Raw genomic sequence first — 12,414 nt, forward strand, 5'->3', positions numbered from 1 at the left:
CAAGTTAGAAGGATTAACTTTTGTTTGCGAACAAGTTTAGAATTAACTAAACTATGTTCTAGTGATTACAAGTTTAAACCTTCGAATAAGATAGCTTTATATGTATGAATCGAATGATGTTATGAACATCATTACTACCTTAAGTTCCTTGGATAAACCTACTGGAAAAGAGAAAAATGGATCTAGCTTCAACGGATCCTTGGATGGCTCGAAGTTCTTGAAGCAGAATCATGACACGAAAACAAGTTCAAGTAAGATCATCACTTGAAATAAGATTGTTATAGTTATAGAAATTGAACCAAAGTTTGAATATGATTATTACCTTGTATTAGAATGATAACCTACTGTAAGAAACAAAGATTTCTTGAGGTTGGATGATCACCTTACAAGATTGGAAGTGAGCTAGCAAACTTGAAAGTATTCTTGATTTTATGTAACTAGAACTTGTAAAATATATGAAGAACACTTAGAACTTGAAGATAGAACTTGAGAGAGATCAATTAGATGAAGAAAATTGAAGAATGAAAGTGTTTGTAGGTGTTTTTGGTCGTTGGTGTATGGATTAGATATAAAGGATATGTAATTTTGTTTTCATGTAAATAAGTCATGAATGATTACTCATATTTTTGTAATTTTATGAGATATTTCATGCTAGTTGCCAAATGATGGTTCCCACATGTGTTAGGTGACTCACATGGGCTGCTAAGAGCTGATCATTGGAGTGTATATACCAATAGTACATACATCTAAAAGCTGTGTATTGTACGAGTACGAATACGGGTGCATACGAGTAGAATTGTTGATGAAACTGAACGAGGATGTAATTGTAAGCATTTTAGTTAAGTAGAAGTATTTTGATAAGTGTCTTGAAGTCTTTCAAAAGTGTATGAATAAATATTAAAACACTACATGTATATACATTTTAACTGAGTCGTTAAGTCATCGTTAGTCGTTACATGTAAATGTTGTTTTGAAACCTTTAGGTTAACGATCTTGTTGAATGTTGTTAACCCATTGTTTATTATAACAAATGAGATGTTAAATTATTATATTATCATGATATTATGATATATAATATATCTTAGTATGATGTATATACAGTTAAATGTCGTTACAACGATAATCGTTACATATATGTCTCGTTTCGAAATCATTAAGTTAGTAGTCTTATTTTTACATATGTATTTCATTGTTAATACACTTAATAATATATTTACTTATCATTTAATATATTTAACCAAGTGTATCAATATCTTAATATGATTCATACGTACCTAGTAAGACGTTGTTATAACGATAATCGTTATATATATCGTTTTCGAGTTTCTTAAATTAATAGTCTCATTTTTATGTATATAACTCATTGTTAAAATACCTAATGAGATACATACTTATAATAAAAACATGTTAACTATATATATAACCATATATATGTCATTGTATAGTTTTTACAAGTTTTAACGTTCGTGAATCACCGGTCAACTTGGGTGGTCAATTGTCTATATGAAACATATTTCAATTAATCAAGTCTTAACAAGTTTGATTGCTTAACATGTTGGAAACATTTAATCATGTAAATATCAATCTCAATTAATATATATAAACATGGAAAAGTTCGGGTCACTACATGTAGTTCATTGTTAATATACTTATTGATATGTTTACTTATCATAATATCATGTTAATGTTGGGATTTAACAAGTTCATAATGTACTTAAACCATTTTAAGAATTAAGAAAGCGGAAGCATGTTAATTACCAATTTAAGACTTGTTAAACTTTAACCAATTAAAGTTAAATCCCAATTAGGATCAAGTTGTGATATATACTTACAAACTACAAGCAAGTAAAGAGATTATACCTACTCCAAGCTTGCTAGTAAATGATGAAGATGATGATGATGAATGGAGCTCCAAAAGTGTGAAACCTCAAGTTGTTATACCCCAAACTTTGCACCAACACCCTAGCTTTTGGTTAGGATTTATTAGACACTTAAAATGAACTTGCAAAACTTGAAAATGAACTCCCTTTGAGCCTTGAAAGCCCACGGCAGCAGCACCTTCTTGGAGCAGATTTTTTTTTTGCTTGATGTGTTTTTTTTGCAAGTGTGTGTCTCTAGGAGTCAAGATGCTTGCATGTATATGGAAAAGGGAATTGTCTTTGACCAAGAAGGAATCAAAGAGCATGTGTACTCTAACTCCCATGTCACTCCCATTATATTTTATAAAGAATAGTTTTTATAAAATTTGAATTTTATAAAACTAGTTTTATAAAACTTCCATATTATTATATACATTTTATTATATAAAACCAATTTATATATAAAATGTAACATAAATTAATTATTTAACCTATAAATAATTAAATCCATAATATATAAATTATTCCATAATTTATATAATACACATCAAGTAATATTTAAGAAAACCATTTTTCTTAAAGTTCAAGTGTCGCGTATTTGATCAATGAACCAATCGTTAAAATCAAATACAAATAAGGTGACGGTAAGTTTTTTATTGGGTATGACCCGACTTGGATCATAACACGTCAGCCACATTAATTTAATATGTCTCTCGGGCATACGAAATACCTTCAATCTCCCACTTGCACGAGAAACATAAGAAATTAATGCAAGTGATGGATACAGCCTAACACACCGTCCATCACCCCTAATATGTTATGACTTTGTGCCATTCAATAACATCATCCCTTTCGAGTTCCCATCTCGAATATGATTAGGTGAATCTTTCATTATTTCCTTTCGTCCTAGATGTCATGTTAAATCCAAGAGATACAGAGTGATCACTCTCTTATAGATTTAACTTTTCAGGCCTTAGACATCTGACTCTCAACGAATAAGAGGGACAAATTCCATCTTGACTACATACGTCCTAGATATACACTTTGTAATATACCTGAGTTCTTCCTTATGTACTACCATGTTTCAGAATAGCGAAGGAAAGAATCAAGGCACAGTACTTGGTGAATATCCGAACCCAATATGTATCTCAGGTCAGAGGATACAATGATATTCGCTTTTACTCAAGATTACATGTGATCAACCACAAAGGCTCTATACAGTAATTCTTGAGAGCGGGTCTTCCAATATTTGTTTCCCACAAATATCTATGAACCTTGGTTGCAACCTTGCCCCACATTCAACCTATGAATGTATACCAATCCGAGTTCATAATAGTCTAAACCTCACACTTGTTCCCATAAATGTGATCAACTACGGAATTTAGAATAATAGTTTATTCATGGATGAAATATGCTAAATTGGAACATGACTCATAATTAAATTAATACCATAATTATATTAATGAGTTTGAACTAATTCGTTCCGTTACAATACATAAAGTAGATCAATCCCAATCACTAGAATATCGAAGCCCTAACGCACAAACATGTCCCTCATGTTTTGGCCCATGTAAAAGCTTCGTGAGTGGATCCGCAACATTATGATCTGTGTGAACTTTGTGAATACATATCTTTCCCTTTTCAACCTCATCCCTGATGTAGTTGAATCTCCGCTCAATGTGACGAGTCTTTTGATGAGCACGAGGTTCCTTGATTTGAGCAATCGCACCCTCGTTGTCACAAAAGATCTCAAGAGGGTCCTGAATGGAAGGGACCACTCCTAAGTCGTCGATGAATTTCTTCATCCATGCAGCTTCCTGAGCTGCCAGTGAGGCGGCAATGTACTCCGACTCTGTAGTGGATAACGCAACAACCTCCTGTTTCGAACTCTTCCAAGAGACCGCACCACCATTTAACATGAAGACATAACCGGATTGTGATCGAGAGTCATCTCGATCAGTTTGGAAACTCGCATCCACGTAACCTTTTACGGTGAGTTCCTCCTCACCAGACCCGTATATTAGAAACATATCCTTAGTCCTCCTAAGGTATTTCAGTATACTTTTAACAGCAATCCAATGACTGTTTCCTGGGTTATTCTGGTATCTACTTGTCAAGCTTAGAGCGCATGACACATCCGGTCTAGTACATATCATCGCATACATGATAGACCCAATTGCAGATGCGTATGGGACTTTCTTCATTCTATCTTGTTCATCTTTCGTGGTAGGACACTGAGATGAACTGAGAACGGTTCCTCTTTGAATAGGTACCAAACCTTTCTTAGAGTTTTCCATCTTGAACCTTTTCAAGATTTTATCAATGTATGTACTTTGACTTAAACCTATCAATCTCTTGGATCTATTCCTATAGATCCCTATCCCCAATATGTATTGTGCATCTCCAAGATCCTTAATGGAGAAGCAACTCTTTAGCCAAGTTTTGACTCCTTGCATTGTGGTAATATCATTCCCAAATAATAATATATCATCCACATATAGTACAAGGAACATGATAGTGCTCCCACTAGCTTTCTTATATACACAAGCTTCATCACCATTTTTAATGAAGCCAAATTTCTCGGCTTCCTCATTAAAACGATGATTCCACATTCTAGATGCTTGTTTCAATCCGTAGATTGACTTCTTTAACTTGCATACCTTTTTAGGATATTTTGGATCAACAAAACCTTCAGGCTGGACCATATAGACATCTTCCATAAGATATCCATTTAGGAAAGCGGTTTTGACATCCATTTGCCATATTTCATAGTCGTAGTGAGCAGCAATGGCAAATAATATCCTAATAGACTTTAGCATTGCCACTGGCGAGAAAGTTTCATCATAATCAACCCCTTGAGTTTGAGTGAAACCTTTTGCTACAAGTCTAGCTTTGTATGTATCCAAGTTTCCATGTATGTCGGTTTTCTTCTTGAAAAGCCATTTGCAATCAACTAGCTTGGAGCTAGGAGGTTGCACAACAAGTTCCCAAACTTGGTTTTCATACATGGATTGCATCTCGGCGTTCATGGCTTCCTGCCATTTATCTTTATCAATTCTTGATAAAACATCTTTGTAGTTTGTCGGTTCATCCAAATCAACCGTATAGCAACCTTCCACGAGAAACCCATATCTCTCGGGAGGATTACTAATCCTACTAGATCTTCGAACGTCTTGTGTACCTTGATCATCCACTTGATCATTTTCAACATCCTCATGTTGAGTACTAGTGCCAACCAATTGTGTATCATCGGCTTGATCTTGTACCTCTACAAGATCTATCTTCCTTTCACCATCACCTTCCATAAGGAATTTGGTTTCAAGGAATTCCGCTTTCCGAGCAACAAATACGGTTTGCTCGGATGGATCATAGAAGTAATATCCCATGTCATCTTTGGGATATCCTATGAAGATACACTTTGTGGATCGAGCATGTAGCTTATTTGCTACATAACACTTAGGATAAGCTTCACATCCCCATACTTTCAAGTATGAAAGAGAAGGAGGTTTTCCAAACCACATCTCATGAGGAGTTCGTTCCACCTTCTTGGTTGGGGCCATATTTAAAATACGAGCCGCGGAGCTTAGACAATAACCCCAAAATGATAGAGGCAACGAGCTTCTTGCCATCATAGATCGAACCATATCCATTAGGGTTCGGTTCCTCCTTTCGGAAACTCCATTAAGTTGGGGTGTTTCGGGTGGAGTAAGTTGTGAGATAATCCCACAACTCCTAAGATGATCTTGGAAGGCATCGCTTAGGTATTCACCTCCTCTATCGGTACGTAGTACCTTAATTGTCTTATTGAGTTGATTTTGTACTTCGTTTTGATATTCTTTGAATGCTTCAAACGTTTCGTCCTTGTGTCTTAATAAGTAGACATATCCAAAACGACTAAAGTCATCAATGAAAGTAACAAAGTATCTTTCACCTTTCCTAGTCATGGGTTTAAAGGGTCCACATACATCCGAATGTATTAATCCCAATAAATCTTTAGCCCTTTCATAGGTCCCTTTGAAAGGTGCTTTAGTCATCTTGCCTTGTAAACAAGATTCACATACTTCAAACGAATCCATTTCATTTGATTTCAAAAGTCCATTCTTTTGAAGTGTATGTATTCGGTTCTTGTTTATGTGACCAAGGCGACAATGCCATAAGTAGGAATCACTCAAATCCCTTTTGAGTTTCTTGGTGCTTGTATGGTACATTGAGCTACTAGATGATGTGTCATCATGAACCAATTCATAAATTCCATTTGAAGGCGAAGCCTTGAAATAGAATACATTATCTTTAGAAACATGAATATCATCATCAATAAAATTAACAACGTAACCACATTGTTTTAAGCGAGAAATAGAAATAATGTTTCTACACAAATCCGGAGCATACAAAACATTTTCTAAAATAAGTTCCAATCCGCTTGGAAGCTTCAAAATAAAATCTCCTTGAGCTTTAACATGCACCTTTGCACCATTGCCCATATAGAGACTTGATGTTCCCGCCTTATGATCACTTCTTTTGAACCCCTGCAAAGAATTGCAAATATGAGTTCCACATCCAGTGTCTAATACCCATGTATTAGAAGAAGTAATACTTAGCTCTATATATACCATATATATATTACCTGAGGTTTGCCCTGCATCCCTCTTGTCCTTCAACTCCTTAAGGTAGACTGGACAGTTTCGTTTCCAATGACCCATCTCACCGCAACCGAAACATGGGTCTTCCTTGGGGTTTGCCTTCTCGGTGACCTTTTGCTTCTTGGCCTTGTTGATGGTTGGGGTAACCATCTTCCCCTTCCCTTTGCCTTGATAGGCGGGTCCTTTTCTCTTAGCCACCTTTGGCTTAGAGGTGTTACCTTTGGACCCACCTTGATCGATTGCTAACACGGGTAAAGCCCTTTTACCCATGCTAGTTTCCGCCGTTCTAAGCATACCGTGAAGCTCACCTATGCTCTTATCCATCCCATTCATATTGTAATTAATTACAAATTGATCAAACCTTTTTGATAGGGAATTAAGGATAAGATCGGTGGCTAACTCATTTGATATGTTTAGGTTAAGACGGTTAGCACGATCAATAAGGCTCTTCATTTTGAGGACATAAGAGGAGACGGATTGGGTGTCATCCATACGACATGCATGTAGCGCTCGAACCGTTTCGAAGCACTCGACACGTGCTTGTTGAAGGAACATCTCCTTCAATTGCGTAATCATGTCATATGCACTATGATGTTCGAAATCCTTTTGGAGTTCGGGTATCATAGTCCCAAGCATTAGACAAGCGACTTGCACCGAATTGGCGCAATACTTGTCATAATAAGCCATGCCCTCTATATCTTCCTCATCCGGTTGGTCGGGAATAGGGTCCTCCAACACATACGCTTTGTCCTCAAGTTTGAGGACAATCCTAAGATTACGGAACCAATCCATAAAGTTCGTATGGTTGAGTTTGTCTTTCTCGAGGAGAGACCTTAATGATAGGTTGTTTAGGTTAAGTGGTGCATTTTGCATGTTGTTGTTATTTGCGGCCATCTACAAAATTTAACAAAAGTCCTTTTAAGTATCGAATTTAAATTTAATAAACAATACCCTTTTATTTTTAATTGTTTTATTAAATCTTAGAATCCAACGGTAAATCAAATTTCGGTTAGGTGACCTTTATCCCGTTATTTGATTTAGCTAGGTAGTCATTTATGTGACAATTGCAATCCTTTTGCAACTTCTAAGTTATGGGATCATGCAATCCTTTTGCATGGCATATTTATCCCATCAACGCCTATTTGTTCCTCATGATTCGGTGACCCTAAGTTCATGATTCCTAAATCAAGTCGTCCTACTTGTGTAAACATGTAGACTTAACATACAAGTGGTTAGGTGACCTTTATCCCACATGTATGCGAAGTGTACCTTATTCATATTAGTTCACTCATGACGGTTAGGTGACCTTTATCCCATCAAGAGATTCCTAATATGTCTAAGTGTTTCCACAAAAGGATGGCGTTTAACTTGTTTACCTTGTTTTAGTAAAGGGATTTTAAGTTTTCATAAATTCTAGTTTAAGAAAACATTTGCCATACACCAACATGCATTTGGTGTATAGTTCATTATGAAAAGCCAATTTCATGTCTATAAACCATTTTATATATATGATCCTAATCATGATCTTAATAACCGTTTATTAATGTCCTTTTAGCCATTTTTAATTTAACCGTTTTGCATGTCGTTAATTAATGTATAATTTAACCAATTAAATTGCCATTTTGCTTGTTGTTAACTTGTGTGATTAACTTGTAGCATACAACCATACAATCCACAATCATACAATAAACAACCATGCATGCAAAACAAATATGTTCACAATCAAGCCATTTTGGTAGACATTTGTTTAGCCGAAAACAAATGCCACCGGATAAGGGGTTATAACACAAAGTAGGAGATTTCAAATCTCCCACTTAACCTTGCATCCAAATGCTTCTTCATGTGTTCTTCAAGTCTTCATCATTCTTCATCATTTTACAAAATATATCCTAATACATTTTGTCTAAAAAATGAAATTACAACCTAATCTATTTTACATACCAAATATAAAATAAATTACATAACCAAATGAATTATTACATGTCAAATGAATAAATATTATTACAAACCAATTAAATAAATATTAATCAACCATGCATGCAACCAAACACAAGGTCAAGGCTTAGATTGTGAACATCATCAACATAAGTGATAGGCAATACAGAATCACAAGTGATTGGAAACACAGAATCACAAGTGATCTGCAACACAGAATCACAAGTGATTGGCAACACAGAATCACAAGTGATTGGCAGTACAGAATCACAAGTGATTGGCAGTACAGAATCACAAGTGATTGGCAGTACAGAATCACAAGTGATTGGCAGTACAGAATGCAGAATCACAAGTGATTTTGGCCAAAATGACAACCACCCAAAACCCAAAATTTTACATTCTACTTCATGCATGTTCATAGAATGCAAGATTATAGTGGGTTTAATAACCATCTCGAAGCATATTTCAACAACTTCGGCTCTAGATACCATTGTTGGGATTTAACAAGTTCATAATGTACTTAAACCATTTTAAGAATTAAGAAAGCGGAAGCATGTTAATTACCAATTTAAGACTTGTTAAACTTTAACCAATTAAAGTTAAATCCCAATTAGGATCAAGTTGTGATATATACTTACAAACTACAAGCAAGTAAAGAGATTATACCTACTCCAAGCTTGCTAGTAAATGATGAAGATGATGATGATGAATGGAGCTCCAAAAGTGTGAAACCTCAAGTTGTTATACCCCAAACTTTGCACCAACACCCTAGCTTTTGGTTAGGATTTATTAGACACTTAAAATGAACTTGAAAAACTTGAAAATGAACTCCCTTTGAGCCTTGAAAGCCCACGGCAGCAGCACCTTCTTGGAGCAGATTTTTTTTTTGCTTGATGTGTTTTTTTTGCAAGTGTGTGTCTCTAGGAGTCAAGATGCTTGCATGTATATGGAAAAGGGAATTGTCTTTGACCAAGAAGGAATCAAAGAGCATGTGTACTCTAACTCCCATGTCACTCCCATTATATTTTATAAAGAATAGTTTTTATAAAATTTGAATTTTATAAAACTAGTTTTATAAAACTTCCATATTATTATATACATTTTATTATATAAAACCAATTTATATATAAAATGTAACATAAATTAATTATTTAACCTATAAATAATTAAATCCATAATATATAAATTATTCCATAATTTATATAATACACATCAAGTAATATTTAAGAAAACCATTTTTCTTAAAGTTCAAGTGTCGCGTATTTGATCAATGAACCAATCGTTAAAATCAAATACAAATAAGGTGTCGGTAAGTTTTTTATTGGGTATGACCCGACTTGGATCATAACACGTCAGCCACATTAATTTAATATGTCTCTCGGGCATACGAAATACCTTCAGTTAACTATATATATATCCATATATATGTCATCATATAGTTTTTACAAGTTTTAACGTTCGTGAATCACCTGTCAACTTGGGTGGTCAATTGTCTATATGAAACCTATTTCAATTAATCAAGTATTAACAAGTTTGATTGCTTAACATGTTGGAAACACTTAATCATGTAAATAACAATTTCATTTATTATATATATAAACATGGAAAAGTTCGGGTCACTACAGTACCTACCCGTTAAATAAATTTAGTCCCGAAATTTTAAGCAGTTGGAGGTGTTGACGTATCTTCTGGAAATAAATGCGGGTATTTATTCTTCATCTGATCTTCTCGTTCCCAGGTGAACTCGGGTCCTCTTCGAGCATTCCATCGAACCTTAACAATTGGTATCTTGTTTTGCTTAAGTCTTTTAACCTCACGATCCATTATTTCGACGGGTTCTTCGATGAATTGAAGTTTTTCATTGATTTGGATTTCATCTAACAGAATAGTGAGATCTTCTTTAGCAAAATATTTCTTCAAATTCGAGACGTGGAAAGTGTTATGTACAGCTGCGAGTTGTTGAGGTAACTCAAGTCGGTAAGCTACTGGTCCGACACGATCAATAATCTTGAATGGTCCAATATACCTTGGACTTAATTTCCCTCGTTTACCAAATCGAACAATGCCTTTCCAAGGTGAAACTTTAAGCATGACCATCTCTCCAATTTCAAATTTTATATCTTTTCTTTTAATGTCAGCGTAGCTCTTTTGTCGACTTTGGGAGGTTTTCAACCGTTGTTGAATTTGGATGATCTTCTCGGTAGTTTCTTGTATTATCTCCGGACCCGTAATCTGTCTATCCCTCACTTCACTCCAAAAAATCGGAGACCTGCACTTTCTACCATAAAGTGCTTCAAACGGCGCCATCTCAATGCTTGAATGGTAGCTGTTGTTGTAGGAAAATTCTGCTAATGGTAGATGTCGATCCCAACTGTTTTCGAAATCAAAAACACATGCTCGTAGCATGTCTTCAAGCGTTTGTATCGTCCTTTCGCTCTGCCCATCAGTTTGTGGATGATAGGCGCAGTACTCATGTCTAGACGAGTTCCTAATGCTTGCTGTAATATCTGCCAGAATCTTGAAATAAATCTGCCATCCCTATCAGAGATAATAGAGATTGGTATTCCATGTCTGGAGACGACTTCCTTCAAATACAGTCGTGTTAACTTCTCCATCTTGTCATCTTCTCTTATTGGCAGGAAGTATGCTGATTTGGTGAGACGATCAACTATTACCCAAATAGTATCAAAACCACTTGCAGTCCTTGGCAATTTAGTGATGAAATCCATGGTAATGTTTTCCCATTTCCATTCCGGGATTTTGGGTTGTTGAAGTAGACCTGATAGTTTCTGATGCTCAGCTTTGACCTTAGAACACGTCAAACATTCTCCTACGTATTTAGCAACATCGGCTTTCATACTCGGCCACCAAAAATGTTTCTTGAGATCCTTGTACATCTTCCCCGTTCCAGGATGTATTGAGTATCTGGTTTTATGAGCTTCTCTAAGTACCATTTCTCTCATATCTCCAAATTTTGGTACCCAAATCCTTTCAGCCCTATACCGGGTTCCGTCTTCCCAAATATTAAGATGCTTCTCCGATCCTTTGGGTATTTCATCCTTTAAATTTTCCTCTTTTAAAACTCCTTGTTGCGCCTCTTTTATTTGAGTAGTAAGGTTATTGTGAATCATTATATTCATAGATTTTACTTGAATGGGTTCTCTGTCCTTCCTGCTCAAGGCGTCGGCTTCCACATTTTCCTTCCTCGGGTGGTAACGAATCTCAAAGTCGTAATCATTCAACAATTCAATCCACCTACGCTGCCTCATATTTAGTTGTTTCTGATTAAATATGTGTTGAAGACTTTTGTGGTAGGTATATATAATACTTTTGACCCCATATAAGTAGTGCCTCCAAGTCTTTAATGCAAAAACAACCGCGCCTAATTCCAAATCATGCGTCGTATAATTTTGTTCGTGAATCTTCAATTGTCTAGACGCATAAGCAATTACTTTCGTTCGTTGCATTAATACACAACCGAGACCTTGCTTTGAGGCGTCACAATATATCAAAAAATCATCATTCCCTTCAAGTAATGACAATATAGGTGCCGTAGTTAACTGTTTCTTCAATAACTGAAACGCTTTCTCTTGTTCATCCTTCCATTCAAATTTCTTCCCTTTATGCGTTAATGCAGTCAAGGATTTTACTATTCTGGAAAAGTCTTGGATGAACCTTCTGTAGTAACCAGCTAGCCCTAAAAACTGGCGTATGTGTTTCGGAGTTTTCGGGGTTTCTCACTTTTCAACAGTTTCTATCTTTGCCGGATCCACCTTAATACCTTCTTTGTTCACTATGTGACCGAGGAATTGAACTTCTTCTAACCAAAATGCATACTTTGAAAACTTAGCGTACAATTCTTCCTTCCTCAATACTTCTAACACCTTTCTCAAATGTTCACCGTGTTCTTGGTCATTCTTTGAGTAAATAAGTATGTCATCAATGAAAACAATGACAAACTTGTCAAGGTATGGTCCACA

The sequence above is a fragment of the Rutidosis leptorrhynchoides genome, chromosome 6, assembly GCF_046630445.1.
Source record: "Rutidosis leptorrhynchoides isolate AG116_Rl617_1_P2 chromosome 6, CSIRO_AGI_Rlap_v1, whole genome shotgun sequence".
Lineage (NCBI taxonomy): Eukaryota > Viridiplantae > Streptophyta > Magnoliopsida > Asterales > Asteraceae > Rutidosis > Rutidosis leptorrhynchoides.